Raw genomic sequence first — 17,297 nt, 5'->3', positions numbered from 1 at the left:
TATCTGCTAAATCCAAAATTAATCACTGCTCCAGAAAGAAAAGAAACAAAAAGAAGTGAAAAGAGAAAGAAAAAAGAATAAAAACAGCCTAGTGACTGCTTGAGAATGTAATTGAAAGTATTTTTATAGTCTGTGGAGTAAAAGCAAACTTTAAGATTCTGAACAAAATTTCTTCACTCTGTAACCAATTTTCCACTTTCTCATTGGAGTGATGATTTCTTAATGCAGTATTTTTGTGTTTCCTGGACACTCTTTGTGTTCTGAAGATAAGCTGTCAACACAATCTCGGAGAGTCTTTTGGAAGGGAAAGAATGCTTGGGGATACTACCTCTGCCTAGACCCCTAACAGGAGACACATGCCCTAGAAAAAATGTCCCTTTTCCATCAACTCCGTCCTTGGAGATGAACCAATTTTCCTTGCTTTTAGAATGCATAAGTTATACAGAGATGCCTGGATGAAGACTTCAGCACATCATCCCTGGAATACCTTGGTCTTTGGTTTGGCAAAACATCAATACCGGAGGTGGTAACAGCTATGCAACAATTTATGGGAGGGGCACGGGGACTGGCAGCTGCTTTTACTTTTCCCTGTTCTGGAAGCTTGTTTATTTTTGAGTCATTTTTTGATTGTGATGGATTTATTTTCTGTTATGTATTATTACAAAGATCTTGGGCAATCTTTTTTCAAGATTCATGAAAACAAAGATTCACGGCTCTGATGAGAAAGGGGGTTTAACATCTCTTGAAACCTTTGTTCCTATGCATTTTTATGGCACATATTTGGCATTCTAAAAAGTTATGTTGTATCTATGATGACACATAGAAATGTCTAAATTATAGCATTCAATGACTGATCATTCATAAGTAAAATTTTAATGTACTAGAGGTTCAGATTATCCTCTCCTGTATTGATACGATTATTTTAAATGAAACCTATGTTACTTCTTCAATATGAAGAAGTACTGTGAAAAGAGGAATATATTAAGGAATAATGATTTATTTTCTTTATATATATATATATATATATTTATTTATTTTATAAACATATAATGTATTTTTATCCCCAGGGGTACAGGTCTGTGAATCGCCAGGTTTACGCACTTCACAGCACTCACCATAGCACATACCCTCCCCAATGTCCATTACCCCCCTCCCCCTCTCCCAACCCCACCTCCCCCCAGCAAAACCCAGTTTGTTTTGTGCAATTAAGAGTCACTTATGGTTTGTCTCCCTCCCAATCCCATCTGGTTTCATTTATTCTTCTCCTATCTCCCTAACCCCCCATGTTGCATCTCCATATCCTCATATCAGGGAGATCATATGATAGTTGTCTTTCTCCAATTGACTTATTTCACTAAGCATGATACCCTCTAGTTCCATCCACATCGTCGCAAATGGCAAGATTTCATTTCTTTTGATGGCTGCATAGTATTCCATTGTGTATATAAACCAGTTATTCTTTATCCATTCATCTGTTGATGGACATCTAGACTCTTTCCATAGTTTGGCTATTATAGACATTGCTGCTATAAAGATTTGGGTGCACGTGCCCCTTCAGATCACTACGTTTGTATCTTTAGGGTAAATACCCAGTAGTGCAATTGCTGGGTCATAGGGTAGTTCTATTTTCAACATTTTGAGGAACCTCCATGCTGTTTTCCAGAGTGGTTGCACCAACTTGCATTCCCACCAGCAGTGTAGGAGGGTTCCCCTTTCTCCGCATCCTCGCCAGCATCTGTCATTTCCTGACTTGTTAATTTTAGCCATTCTGACTGGTGTGAGGTGATATCTCATTGTGGTTTTGATTTGTATTTCCCTGATGCCGAGTGATGTGGAGCACTTTTTCATGCATCTGTTGGCCATCTGGATGTCTTCCTTGCAGAAATGTCTGTTCTGTCCTCTGCCCATTTCTTGATTGGATTGTTTGTTCTTTGGGTGTTGAGTTTACTAATTTCCTTATAGATTTTGGATACTAGCCCTTTATCTGATATGTCGTTTGCAAATATCTTCTCCCATTCTGTCAGTTGTCTTTTGGTTTTGTTAACTGTTTCCTTTGCTGTGCAAAAGCTTTTGATCTTGAAATCCCAATAGTTCATTTTTGCCCTTGCTTCCCTTGTCTTTGCCGATGTTCCTAGGGAGATGTTGCTGCAGCTGAGGAGGAAGAGGCTGCTGCCTGCATTCTCCTCAAGGATTTTGATGGATTCCTTTCTCACATTGAGGTCCTTCATCCATTTGGAGTCTATTTTCGTGTGTGGTGTAAGGAAGTGGTCCAATTTCATTTTTCTGCATGTGGCTGTCCAATTTTCCCAGCACCATTTATTGAAGAGGCTGTCTTTTTTCCATTGGACATTCTTTCCTGCTTTGTCGAAGATTAGTTGACCATAGAGTTGAGGGTCGATTTCTGGGCTCTCTATTCTGTTCCATTGATCTATGTGTCTGTTTTTATGCCAGTACCATGCTGTCTTGATGATGACAGCTTTGTAATAGAGCTTGAAGTCCGGAATTTTGATGCCACCAACTTTGGCTTTGTTCTTCAATATTCCTTTGGCTATTCGAGGTCTTCTCTGTTTCCATATAAATTTTAGGATAATTTGTTCCATTTCTTTGAAAAAAATGGATGGTATTTTGATAGGGATTGCATTAAATGTGTAGATTGCTTTAGGTAACATGGACATTTTCACAATATTTATTCTTCCAATCCAGGAGCATGGAACATTTTTCCATTTCTTTGTGTCTTCCTCAATATCTTTCGTTAATTCTTTATAGTTTTCTGCATATAGATTCTTAGCCTCTTTGGTTAGGTTAATTCCTAGGTATCTTATAGTTTTGGGTGCAATTGTAAATGGGATTGACTCCTTAATTTCTCTTTCTTCTGTCTTGTTGTTGGTGTACAGAAATGCAACTGATTTATGTGCATTGATTATATATCCTGACACTTTACTGAATTCCTGGACAAATTCTAGCAGTTTTGGAGTGGAGTCTTTTGGGTTTTCCACATATAGTATCATATCATCTGGGAACAGTGATAGTTTGACCTCTTCTTTGCCGATTTGGATGCCTTTAATTTCTTTTTGTTGTCTGATTGCTGAGGCTAGGACTTCTAGTACTATGTTGAATAGCAGTGGTGATAATGGGCATCCCTGCCGTGTTCCTCACCTTAGCGGAAAAGCTTTCAGTTTTTTTCCATTGAGAATGATCTTTGCGGTGGGTTTTTCATAGATGGTTTTGATAATATTGAGGTATGTGCTCTCTATCCCTACATTTTGAAGAGTTTTGATCAGGAAGGGATGCTGTACTTTGTCAAATGCTTTTACAGCATTTATTGAGAGTATCATATGGTTCTTGTTCTTTCTTTTATTAATGTGTTCTATCCCATTGATTGATTTGCAGATGTTGAACCAACCCTGCAGCCCTGGAATAAATCTGACTTGGTCATGGTGAATAATCCTTTTAATGTGCTGTTGAATCCTATTGGCTAGTATTTTGGTGAGAATTTTTGCATCTGTATTCATCAAGGATATTGGTCTGTAGTTCTCTTTTTTGGTGGGATCCTTGTCTGGTTTGGGGATCAAGGTGATGCTGGCCTCATAAAATGCGTTTGGAAGTTTTCCTTCCATTTCTATTTTTTGGAAAAGTTTCAGGAGAAGAGGAATTAGTTCTTCTTTAAATGTTTGGTAGAATTCCCCCTGGGAAGCCGTCAGGCCTTGGGGCTTTTGTTTGTTTGGAGTTTTTTTTTTTTTTTTTTTTTTTTAGATTTTATTTATTTATTTGACAGAGAGATATCATAAGTAGGCAGAGAGGCAGACAGAGAGAGAGAGAGGAGGAAGCAGGCTCCCTGCTGAGCAGAGAGCCCGATGTGGGACTCGATCCCAGGACCCCTGAGATCATGACCTGAGCCGAAGGCAGCAGCTTAAACCACTGAGCCACCCAGGTGCCCCTGTTTGGAGATTTTTGATGACAGGTTCAATCTCCTTACTGGTTATCGGCCTGTTCAGGTTTTCTATTTCTTCCTGGTTCAGTTGTGGTAGTTTATATGTCTCTAGGAATGCATCTATTTCTTCCAGATTGTCAAATTTGTTGGCATAGAGTCGCTCATAGTATGTTCTTATAATTGTCTGTATTTCTTTGGTGTTAGTTGTGATCTCTCTTCTTTCATTCATGATTTTATTTATTTGGGTCCTTTCTCTTTTCTTTTGGATAAGTCTGGCCAGGGGTTTACCAATCTTATTGATTCTTTCAAAGAACCAGCTCCTAGTTTCATTGATTTTTTTCTATTTTATTTATTTATTTATTTTTTTGGTTTCTATTTCATTGATTTCTGCTCTGATCTTTATGATTTCTCTTCTCCTGCTGGGTTTAGGGTTTCTTTCTCGTTCTTTCTCCAGCTCCTTTAGGTGTAGGGTTAGGTTGTGTACTTGAGACCTTTCTTGTTTATTGGTGAAGGCTTGTGCCACTATATATTTTCCTCTCAGGCCTGCCTTTGCTGTGTCCCACAGATTTTGAACCATTGTGTTTTCATTATCATTTGTTTCCATGAATTTTTTCAATTCTTCTTTAATTTCCTGGTTGACCCATTCATTCTTTAGAAGGATGCTGCTTAGTCTCCATGTATTTGGGTTCTTTCCAAATTTCCTCTTGTGATTGAGTTCTAGCTTCAGAGCATTGTGGTCTGAAAATATGCAGGGAATGATCCTAATCTTTTGATACCAGTTGAGACTTGATTTGTGACCCAGGATGTGATCTATTCTGGAGAAGGTTCCATGTGCACTAGAGAAGAATGTGTATTCTGTTGCTTTGGGATGAAATGTTCTGAATATATCTGTGATGTCCATCTGGTCCAGTGTGTCATTTAAGGCCTTTATTTCCTTGTTGATCTTTTGCTTGGATGATCTGTCCATTTCAGTGAGGGGAGTGTTAAGGTCCCCTACTATTAATGTATTATTGTTGATGTGTTTCTTTGATTTTGTTATTAATTGGTTTATATAGTTGGCTGCTCCCACGTTAGGGGCATAGATATTGAAAATTGTTAGATCTTCTTGTTGGACAGACACTTTTAGTAGGATATAGTGTCCTTCCTCACCTCTTATTATAGTCTTTGGGTTAAAATTTAATTGATCTGATATAAGGATTGCCACCCCAGCTTTCTTCTGATGCCCATTAGCATGGTAAATTGTTTTCCACCCCCTCCCTTTAAATCTGGAGGTGTCTTCGCGTCTAAAATGAGTTTCTTGTAGGCAACATATAGATGGGTTTTGCTTTTATATCCATTCTGATACCCTGTGTCTTTTGATTGGGGGCATGTAGCCCATTAACATTCAGGGTAACTATTGAAAGAGATTAATTTAGTGCCATTGTATTGCCTGTAAGGGGACTGTTACTGTATATTGTCTCTGTTCCTTTCTGATCTACTACTTGTAGGGTCTCTCTTTGCTTAGAGGACCCCTTTCAATATTTCCTGTAGAGCTGGTTTGGTGTTTGCAAATTCTTTCAGGTTTGTTTGTCCTAGAAGCTTTTTATCTCTCCTTCTATTTTCAATGATAGCCTAGCTGGATAGAGTATTTTTGGCTGCATGTTTTTCTCATTTAGTGCTGTGAATATATCATGCCAGCTCTTTCTGGCTGCCAGGTCTCTGTGGATAAGTCTGCTGCCAATCTAATATTTTTACCATCGTATGTTACAGACTTCTTTTCCCGGGCTGCTTTCAGGATTTTCTCTTTGTCACTAAGACTTGTAAATTTTACTATTAGGTGATGGGGTGTGGGCATATTCTTGTTGATTTTGAGGGGGGTTCTCTGCACATCCTGGATTTTGATGATTTTTCCCTTTGCCATATTAGGTAAATTCTCTCCAATAATTCTCTCCAATAGACCTTCTGCTCCCCTCTTTCTTCTTCTTCTGGAATTCCAATTATTCTAATGTTGTTTCATCTTATGTTGTCACTTATCTCTCAAATTCTCCCCTCGTGGTCCAGTAGCTGTTTGTCCCTCTTTTGCTCGGCTTCTTTATTCTCTGTCATTTGGTCTTCTATATCACTAATTCTTTCTTCTGCCTCATTTATCCTAGCAGTGAGAGCCTCCATTTTTGATTGCACCTCATTAATAGCTTTTTTTATTTCAACTTGGTTGGATTTCAGTTCTTTAATTTCTCCAGAAAGGGCTTTTATATCTCCAGAGAGGGTTTCTCTAATATCTTCCATGCCTTTTTCGATCCCGGCTAGAACCTTCAGAATCTTCATTCTGAACTCTAGATCTGACATATTACCAATGTCTGTGTTGATTAGGTCCCCAGCCTTCAGTACTGACTTGTTCTTTTGTTTGTGGTGATTTTTTCCACCTTGTCATTTTGTCCAGATAAGAGGATATGAAGGATCAAATAAAATACTAAAAGTGTGGCAAATACCCCAGAAAAATGCGCTGTAATCAAATCAGAAGAGACCCCAAATTTTGGGGGGGGGAGAAAGGGGATAAAAAGAGGTTCAGAAAAAAAAAATAAAGTATTTTTAAAAATAAAACAAATAAAGAAAAAATATAAAAAAGAAAGAAAAAATATATATTTTAGATAAACTAGTCAAAAATGTTAAAAAAGAAAAGGGTAAAAGTTTTAAAAAATTTAGTAGAAGAAAAAAAAGAAAGAAAAAAAAATTGAAAAAAAAATTGAATTAACTGCAAGACTAAAGAATCATGGGGAGAAAGCCATGAGTTCTGTGCTTTGCTTTCTCCTCCTCTGGAATTCCGCTGCTGTCCTAGGTATTGAACCTGCTTTCCTTGATAGATGAACTTCGTCCTGGCTGGATATTTTGTTGATCTTCTGGGGGAGGGGCCTGTTGTAGTGACTCTCAAGTGTCTTTGCCCAAAGCGGAATTGCACTGCCCTTACCGGGGCTGGACTAAGTAATCCGCTCGGGTTCGCTTTTGGGAACTTCTGTTCCCTGAACGCTTTCCATAGAGTTCCGGAGGATGGGAATGAAAATGGTGGCCTCCCAGTCTCTGGCCTGGAGGAGCCGAGAGCCCGGGGCCCCACTCCTCAGTGCGCCCCCAGAGGACAGCACCCAATCACTCCCATATCCCCGGCCTCCAGCCGCACTCTGAGCTCACCCAACCCGTGACCAGCTCAAGGTAACCCCGAGCTGAGAGTTCAGTTCCTCGGCTCTGTCTCTGTAGCCAGCTTCTCCATTCTAACACCTGCGAGCTCTGCGACACTCTGACACCCCCGATCCTTCTGCGACCCTGCGGGACCTGGGGCCACGCTGACCCCGCGTGGGCTTCACCTTGGTTTAGCCTCTGGAGCAATGTCCCTCAGTGGAACAGACTTTTAAAAGTCCTGATTTTGTGCTCCATTGCTCCGCCGCTTGCCGGGAGCCGGCCCCTCCCCCCGCGGTCTATCTTCCCGTCGTTTTAGATTCACTTCTCCGCCAGTCCTACCTTTCAGAAAGTGGTTGATTTTCTGTTTCTAGAATTGCTGTTCTTCTTCTCTTCAATCTCCGATTGGATTTGTAGGTGTTTGCAATGTTTAGATAAGCTATTGAGCTGATCTCCTGTTACCTGATGTAGTCTCAGCCTGCTACTTCTCCACCATCTTGACTCCTCTCCTGTACCTCCATTCATCTAGTGACTGACACTTGTATCCGTATCTTGGCTAACGTGAATAAGGCTGCAATATATGCACAGGAGTATATACACAGTATATATGCAGATATATGCACAGGAGTACATATATCTCTTTAAGATAATGATTTTGTTTCCTCTGGATATGTACCCAGAAGTGGCATTGCTGGATCATATTGTAGTTATATTACTTAGTTCTATTTTCCATAGTAGCTGTACCAGTTTACTTTTCCACCAACGGTATTCCAGGGTTCCCTTTTCTCCATATTTTCACCAGCACTTTTTATCTCTTATCTTTTTCATCATAAATATCTAAACAGGTATGAGGTAATATGTCATTGTGTGTCTGATGTGCATTTCTCTGATGTTTAGTGATTTACGCACCTTTTCGTGTACCGGTTGACCATTTGTATGTCTTCTTTAGAAAAATGTTGATTCAAGTCCTTTGCCCATTTTTTCATCAGATTGGTTTTTTGTTATTGAGTTGTATGAGTTTCTTGTATATTTTGAATAATAACTACTTATTGAATAAGTGGTTTGCAAATATTTTCTCCCATTTCATAGGTTGCCTTTTCATTTTGCTGATGGTTTTCCTTGTTGTGTAGAAGCTTTTTAGTTTGTATGGTCTCACTTGTCTATGTTTGCTTTTATTGCCTATACTTTTAGTGTCATGCCCAAGAAATCATTGCCAAGACTAAGGTTGAAGAGCTTGGTTCCTTGTGTTTTATTCTAGGCATTTTATGCTTCAAGTCTTATGTTTAACTCTTTAATCCATTCTAACTTGATTTTTGTGTGTGGTGTAAGGTAGATTTCTGATTTCATTATTTTGCATGTGGATATCCCATTTTCCCAGCACCACTTACTGAACAGATGATTCTTTCTCATTGTGTGTTCTTGGCTGCCTTGTCATAGATGAATTAACTATATGCTTGGGTTTATTTCTGGGCTATTCTGTTCCATTGATAAATGTGTCTGTCCTTATGCCAGTGCCATACTGCTTTGATTACTACAGCTTTGTAATATAGTTTGAGATTAGGAAGTGTTATGCCCCTAACTTTGTTCTTTCTCAAGATTGCTTTGGCTATTCAGATATATTTTAGGATTGTTTTTATATTTTAGGATTGTTTTTCCCATTTTTGTGAAAATGCAATTGGAGATTTTATATGGATTGCAATGAATCTGTACATCGCTTTGTAACTCATTTTTCTTTCAATGGACAGTGAAATTGCATAAAACTAGTCAAGAAATGGCTACGGGATATCCCCCACAGTAGTTCTATTACTGTCCACATTTGTTCTAGAGAAGAAAATGCCAGGATACCTAGATTATCTTGTCTGCCTAAAATCCCTCCTACGTTAGACTGTAAAAGAACAGAAATTTGGCCAGTTTATGCCATTTCCTTTTTTTCCACAACAACACCAGTAAACAAATGTATTATTTTTTAAAATGTTTTATTCATTCGTTTGACAGAGATCGCAAGTAGGCAAAAAGGCAGGCAGAGAGAGGGGGGAGGAAGCAGGCTCCCCACTGAGCAGAGAGCCTGACATGGGGCTCAATCCCAGACCCTGAGATCATGACCTGAGCCGAAGGCAGAGACCCAACCAACTGAGCCACCCAGGCACCCCAACAAATGTATTATTGAGTAGTTACTTTGTGGTTGGGACTATGATTACATTTGTGTGGATTATCCCTTTACTTTCCCATATATTGTGAAAGAGGTACTGTTTTTACCCCATACAAATAAAAAAATTGAGGCTTAGAGGGAAATTAAGTATATTACATAGCTGCTAAGTACTGAGGCCAATATTTGAATTCATGTACTGCTGAATCCAGAGGTTACATGCTTAATTCCTACATAGAACTACCTTTTAAAGGGCCCTCCTCCTCCTTTCTTTAAGTCCCAGATTTCATGTGCTTTATTTGGTTCATCTGAAGAAGTGGAATGGGGACAAAAATGGGCTGTTTACTTCTAAAACTACCTTAACAGCCATCTGGAATCATAATGTCCTGCAGGAGGTTATTTCTCAATCTACAGATCTTAGAAGACAGAGGCCAGCCCACTACCAGACTTGGGCACAAGAGATTTTGAGAATGAGTGTGGAATACAGCCTATCTCAGATCAGTGAACCTCAATTTCTACACAAGAAAGAGAAATCATAACAGCCAGACTAATTTAACTGGATATAGGGGTAGGTAGAGCTTGGATACTAGAAAGGCATGCTTGTCATATGACTCTTCTTAGATTTTCCTGGACTTCAGTTAATTTTTGATTGAGTGCTAGAAAGCAGTCAATGGGAGATTGAGTTCTTTAATGAGTTTTTAAAAATCAGAGTGTTTTGTATTAACTTTCAGTTCAATTAAAATTCACCATATTGAATCCTTGTCAAAAAAGAACAGGTAATGATTTTACTTTTGTTTTGGGCGTCCTTGTCCTAAGATCAGGGCCGTGCATATATTACAAGAGTCCCTTCTAAAGGATCTTTTCTCTCATCTACTTAAATTTCTTGCATGTCTTCTTATTTTAGTTAAAAATCCTTACCAAGACTCACAAAGTCTTCCTCTCCCCAGTCCTTTACACAGCCCCTGCACTTTGTACCATGTAGAACTATTTGTGAGTCTCAAAATATGCCTCTCCCTCTGCCCTTTGTGGGCATGCATCCATACTGATTCTTCTGCTCCCAAAATGATTCCCTACTTGTTTACTGGCCAGTTCCACCAACTCAACCTCAAATATCAATTTATATTTCCTCCTTCTGGGTCAAGTTTCTGAATGGTCTCACCCAAACTCAAAGAAAAGCATGGGCTAGCATTCTCATCGTGTCTACAGCCCAACAAGCTGTCAAGAACTCATTCTGCAGTCTTTTTTTTTTTTTTTTTCATTCTGCAGTCTTACAGCAGGGTTTGAACTGTCCCTTACCACTTAACAGTTGAGTCAACTTAAAGCAAGTTACTGACTTCTCTGTACCTCAGTTTCTTTGTCTAGAAGATGGCTATTAATAGGACCAAACTCAAAGGTTATTGTAAGGTTAAATGACAACATAAATAGATTAGCATGGCACCTGAATCATTATAAGTTCTCCATAAATGTTAACTAATAATCCCTAACTACATTGTTTTAGCATATTTATTGTCCTATCCTCAATAAACTGTGAGCAGTTCGAGGTCAGGGATTATTTGATTAGGGATTATTAGTTAATATCTATGGACTTGGTTAACATTAACCATTAGTTAACATTTTGTCTTGATTTTCCCTTGTGCTCAGCACATAGTAGGTGCTCCACAAATGTCTATTAAATGAGTGAAAATTAAATACCATGAAGATGATCAATGAATGAAAAAGATGCTCATGCTTAAATATGCCAGTTAGTTAATTATTGTGTTAAACATGTCTAGAGTTCTTTAAAATTCTCCAAAGGTGTGCTCACCTGGCTGAACTTTGGCTTGATCCACTGCACATAAGTCGCATCTATAACGTGAGCATGAGAAAGTGGCCTCTTTATCAAAACAGTACAGGGGTGCCTGGGTGGCTCAGTGGCTTAAAGCCTCTGCCTTTGGCTCAGGTCATGATCTTAGGGTCCTGGGATCGAGCCCCGCATTGGGCTCTCTACTCAGCGGGGAGCCTGCTTCCCCCCTCCCTCTGCCTGACTCTCTGCCTACTTGTGATCTCTCTCTCTCTCTCTCTGTCAAATAAAAAATAAAATCTTAAAAAAAAAACAAACCAACAACCTTACCTTCAATCTCCGATCTTAAGGTCCTCATTTATTCTCACCTTTGTGATTCTAGTTCCATAAGGCTCGGGAGTGCCTGAGATAGACAGCTGAGGCTATCCAAGCCTTGACCAATGGCAGAATGAGTCTTCAGTTACAGAATGTGCTGAAACCTGAAAATGACCAGAAACAAGATTATCAAACACCAAGAACTATATCTATCAGCGTTGCCATTGTTGTTGTTGTTGTCGCTATTGTAATGAAAAGGGCTTTTTATAGCCAAGCAAGACCCTGGAATGCTGTAATGGCTTTAGGTGTATATCAAGAATCAGTGCTCTTGGAGACTGGAAAGGGGTTCTCAGATGTCATCATATCATTGCTGACAGAGAGTCTGAGCAAATACTTCCAATGTCAGGGAAGTCATGATACTAGGAGTTGCTCACACCATCAGAAAATATTTCATAAATACTTCAACACACACACTTCCCTAAAATAAGGGTGCCTAAATGTTTTGGTTTGCCCAGAGCAGTTCCAGTTAATAGTCATATCAGGGTGATGGGTATAAAGTGTGCTCCCTTTCATTCTCAAAAGTTTCCTGGTCATCTGCCTATAATTGCCATATATTAGTTCTAGTTTTGTCCCTGAAAGTACAGAAAGTTCTCAGTATATAAAGATAATCAGTACCCCAAAAGAAGACCACCTTAAAGTGAATCCACTTTAAGTGGGAACCAAAATCTCATGGTGAAAAAATGAAAAAAAAAATTTGATTGGGCCAGTACTATGAAAATGAAACTTAACAGTATAGAAAAGAAGTGTGTTTATCCTGTGTCACTAATGGAATTTAAGTAAGAAATGCATCTCTATGCTAATTATTAGAATTAGTTTTTCTTAAGAGGCAAAAAAAATCAGAGGTAAAATATTGATAGAACATTTATTATGTCACGTCTTACTTTTAAAATATTACTATAAAGTGAGTAATTTTCCAAAAGTACTCAAAGGATTCAACCATTCTTCCAAGGGATTTTCCTAATCTTTATTGTTATACTGATTATTCTTATTTGAAGTATCACTCAAGCTGTCTTTGCATCTTATCTTCTTCAGTCTTCATTTGTATGCCATGCTTTTCAACAGCTTCACACAGAATCTAGTAGTGCTCCAACATCACTTTCATCAATTCTATGAAATCCTGTATGGTTTGCAAGGTAATTTGCAATTTCCCCATATGGTAAATTACACTGATCTTCATCGCATTGTGGACTACTGATAAATATCAGAGAATGTGGGGGAATAAAAGACAAAAAAAATGATGTGATAGGTATGGTTTTATGTCACTAAAAAAGTGTTTTATGTCTGAGCTTTTGAAACTGGCAGAACTTAATCAAAATTCAGGTATGTGCTCTGTGTCCACTTTTAAATAATAATAAGCACCATTTTTGAACAATTACTATATGTTAAGTTGTTTGTTAGGCAGTATGAGTACAGAACCGAATATACATTCTTTACCATCAAACAAACAACTTACAGCAATTCAGATAAAAGACAAGGCTCTGGGCATACATAATGCAATGGCATGTACAGGTAATCAGCAATTTCCTAGTGGGTGGGATATTTCATGAGTGAGTAGAGTTTGGCCATACAAAACTGTGAGCTAGCCCCAGGCAAAGGGAGCCTGTGAACCTGTGTGAAGTTTAAAGATGAAAACAGTAGGGCACTTTCTGAGAACTGCATTGAATCATAGCATATAAAGGAAGAGTGCCAAGGAGTGTGACTAGAGAGGTTGTCATGACCAGGCATTAATTGGCCCAGTAAGTACAGAATAAAGCCAAGTTATTGTGGATTCATAAGAATTTAGAAGGAGCAGGCCACTCAATCAGCACTGCCCTCACCACCACCACTAAACTATGATACTGAGGCACTATCTTAAAGTTTTCTAACCTAGTGTTTCTTACAGTGTATTACTGTGTTGTTTTCTCACTAGCAATAGTTATGTTAGCCTAGTAAAAAAGAGCCTGTGTGAGTATAAATACATTCAAAACTAGATAGTTTAGACAGATCAACAAATAGGTAAACAGAAAGGCATTTTTTTATACTCAAAAGATTTTTAAGTGCTCCAGCCTTTCACCCTTTATTTGTGAACACCTGCAGAGTGCATTCTGTAGTCTTTAACTATTTCCAAGTCTTAACTTCAGTCAACTAAGATAGGCTCAGGCCCACCTTTCAAACATAAAATTATTCTGGCAAGTTACTTGGGCTAAGACTTCCATATAGCAGAGTTACAATTAGTGAAGAAAACAGAATTCTCAAATATGACATTGACTATGACTGATTATAAAATATGATATGAAAAAAACCCTTTTAAATCATAATTTTGACTTGTCCTATCTTTTGAGGAAATGAGAAAAATGCCCTTTTTACTGTAAAACTATGTAAATCTCAGAAAATAACCTACCTGTGTAATTGAGTGGCATAGGCCAAATTCCCTTGAAGCATACTCTGTGACAGGGATTTGAAGATACATGAGTTGAGGGAGTGCTCTTGAGAAAAAGTCTTGTAAAGAAGGAAGTGAATCAGGACAGAGAAGAGGTTATAACTGAGCAAGCATATGGTTTCACATACACAAGAGCTCTGGAACATAAATTGTACCAGAGTGCTGTATTTCCTTGAGGCAGGAGCTGATGTACTCTCCCATCACTCAGCCTTTGGCTATAGCTCTTCCTTGGGATGCAGGATGATATTTAAGAATCCACCAGATAAAAGCAATTTCTACAAAGTAGAAAGTCATCTTTGAGCATTTACAGCATCCTGCTAAAGAAGGTGAGGTGGTTCACCAAAACAATGTCTAATACAGTCCACCCCTTGTACTGAGCAAATATACTTGTTTCTCACATTCCATTCACTCTATCCAGCATCTAGGTGCAGCTACTCCAGGATTCTATGGCCATAGTTCCTAAGAAGATTTACAAAAGGGAATTTGTGGGTCAAACTACCATACCTGATGTTGCATTTAAAATCAGAGATCATGCTGATACTATTTCCATCCCTTGCCATCTAGATTTCTCTCACTCTTAGTTCGTCATTCTGATACTCTAGGTGGTTTCTCTGATAGGATGACCCAGATCTTCACCACTAAGGGATTGTAGGCCCTTATAATGCAATGGTTGCCAATTTACTGAACATATGAATACCAGGATCCTAATGGATTACTTTAATACCAAACATATTCTTCCTTGCCCAATATATGGCACCATTCCTACTACCTATGATATTCAGAGACAATTACCCATGCCAATGGGGTAACTCGTTTTTGTGCCTACTGGACTACTAGCACAGGAACTCAGAGTGATGAGGTGGCAACCTTAACTTTAAATTGAATTAGACTCTGGCTGTGTTTTCTGGTGGAAGTGTCTCCCCATCTGGGAACTGGAACCACGAGACTGACAATCTCAATTTGTGGGGTAGGGAAGCACAAAGCCCCTTAAAGTCTCTAGGAGTAATAACAGCAGGACCTTTTCTACTTCCACCTTTTGGTTCCCAGATCCACGTATCTACCTATTTGGAACTCAAACCCATATATTATTCACCCCTCCACTTGTGTCTCAATGTTCTATGAGCCAATGGTATTTAGATGTAGGGGAAACTGGAAAGGGAGTATCTTGGACTGATCCCTCCAAAACAGAACTTGAGATGTGTCCAAAAGCATGGGGTTTATGTGGTTGGTAATTATAGGAAGCTGTCATAGAGGAGTGGGGAAATGAAACAGGAAAGAGAAGGAAACCAATACACATGCATTAAGGAACATATTACAGCTGTGGGCAACTCTGAATCAATCCCAATAGGAACCTGTGGATAGACTGTGAAATACACCTTAGTTTTCCACCTGAGGGGCTAGGAAGCTAATGTACTTATTTTTTAGCTCTCATCTATAGTTGGCTGAGGGTTACTCCATTTTGCCCTCTATGTGGGTGAGAGAGCCCTCAGGTAGAGAGCTGTAGAAGTTGGCAGTAAGACACTATTGGCATATATGGGAATGGTGAGATCCAAGGGGCTGTGGTGGGGGCACTGACACAATTTACTGGTAGGCATCCTAAATGCCATGAAATTAAGTTTCTAGCACCCAGAGGAATGGGGGCTTATAAGAGATATTTAGCCAGAGTTACCTAAGGAGAAATATAGTTACATTTGTTTAAGACTGGATTTTGTGGATGAATGTTTATATACCTTACAATTATATTCATAGTTCACTTTGATATGGGAAAATCAACCCAAAATCTTGCTATGTATATCACCCAGAGCCATGAGAAGAACAACTAGTCGGAAGCTGAGAATCTGTATTACAGCCCCTAGTGGGACTTGCTTTCTCCCTTGGTAAAAAGGCAAACACCTAATTCCAAGGGGTTTAGTTTCTGTAAAAAGCATTAAAGTTCTGGGGTAAGAGGACCTATAAAATGACACCATAAAAGTTGACATATCTCAATTTACTGGTAAAGAAATACAAATGGCACATATCCCAGCTATGTTAGCCAAGACCCTGTAATTATAGATGTTTAATAAAATTAATGGCAATAATCCAAAAATTTTTTATTTTTTTTAAAGATTTTATTTATTTATTTGACAGAGAGAGATCACAAGTAGATAGAGAGGCAGGCAGAGAGAAAGAGAGAGAGAGAGGGAAGCAGGCTCCCTGCCGAGCAGAGAGCCCAATGTGGGACTCCATCCCAGGACTCCGAGATCATGACCTGAGCCAAAGGCAGTGGCTTAACCCACTGAGCCACTCAGGCGCCCCAATAATCCAAAATTTTAAAAGCACATGTGAGAATCAAATAAAATGGAATAAAAGCAGAGTTAATTTTAGACTTTTAAGGAAATTATGGACTAATGATTTCTGCAGCAACCTTGTGAAAAAAACAACTCCAGACCTCATAAATACTAAACGAAGTCTGAAACTCTAAGGCAAACCAGATCCAGAACATTCCATGTTTAAAGGCACAATAGTAATTTTAATTTACTTATTTGAGAGGAATGAGCATAAAATGCTCCAACAAAGACAGTAATATGGTATAGTAAAATGAATATGAGGTGTTAGTCAGATTTGGGTTTTAGTCTTATCTTCAGCACTTACTTGACTAGGAAAACCTGGAAGTTTCAAAGCATTGCTGAGTCTATTTCCTGACAGCAATCATGATACCCTTCTACACACATTATTGCAGGGTTATATTAACTGATATAATATGTAAAAAATTACTTTGGAAATGACATGTTCAATACAACTAGGCCTTAGTTTATGTTTCAATGATAAAAATACAGAGCAGAGACAATTAACCAAATATAACAAAAACCTCCTACTATCCAATCATAAAGAAAAGGTAGATGCTAGGTAGGAAAAACAATTTTGTGTAAAATATTGAAGAAAGGAAATTTTGTCTGAATCACTGTAGCAGGTGGTAGGACTTCTAGTCCTCCCATTTTTCTTGTCCTCTCTCCTCCTGATTGATTACATTTCCCTGACACTTTCAATTAGCAATAATCGCGCCTCGGATAAACCTCATTGGCTATGATACTGCCACTGCACAAAGCTCCCTGACACTTTCAAACTGGGCAGAGCGATGTGACTGTTCTAGGCCAACAGTCTGCTAGCAGAAGTGATATCTGAGTCCACAGGGCCAAAGCTCTAATTACCAGTGCAAAGCCCCCACCCCCACCCCGGTGGCATTTCCTTCACCTACGAAGGTGACTGAGGAGCCTTAGTTGAGACAGTGGAACCAAAAGATCCAAGCCACTTGGGTAAATGATGTGGGGAAATAAGGAATATTATACCCTAGAGCCATCTGGACCCACAGTAGATTTTGCATGAGCAGGAAATAAACCTCTATGACACCTTTGAGTTTGTTTTGTTTTTTTGATTTTTGTTACCACTGAATAACTCAGCCTATCCTGACTTGTATAATCACTGAGGTAACTGGCAGAGGTTTCTATGCTCCTACTTATGA

General features: G+C 38.8%; 1 pseudogene; it reads right to left on the bottom strand.

Moving 5' to 3' along the window:
* Nucleotides 1-16,689: 16,689 nt before the first annotated feature.
* Nucleotides 16,690-16,885, bottom strand: LOC123953607 (annotated as a pseudogene).
* Nucleotides 16,886-17,297: the final 412 nt, after the last annotated feature.

This window comes from Meles meles, chromosome 11, assembly GCF_922984935.1.
Source record: "Meles meles chromosome 11, mMelMel3.1 paternal haplotype, whole genome shotgun sequence".
Classification (NCBI taxonomy): domain Eukaryota; kingdom Metazoa; phylum Chordata; class Mammalia; order Carnivora; family Mustelidae; genus Meles; species Meles meles.
Note: the sequence above shows the minus strand (reverse complement) of the source record. Positions and strands in the feature narration are given on the sequence as shown.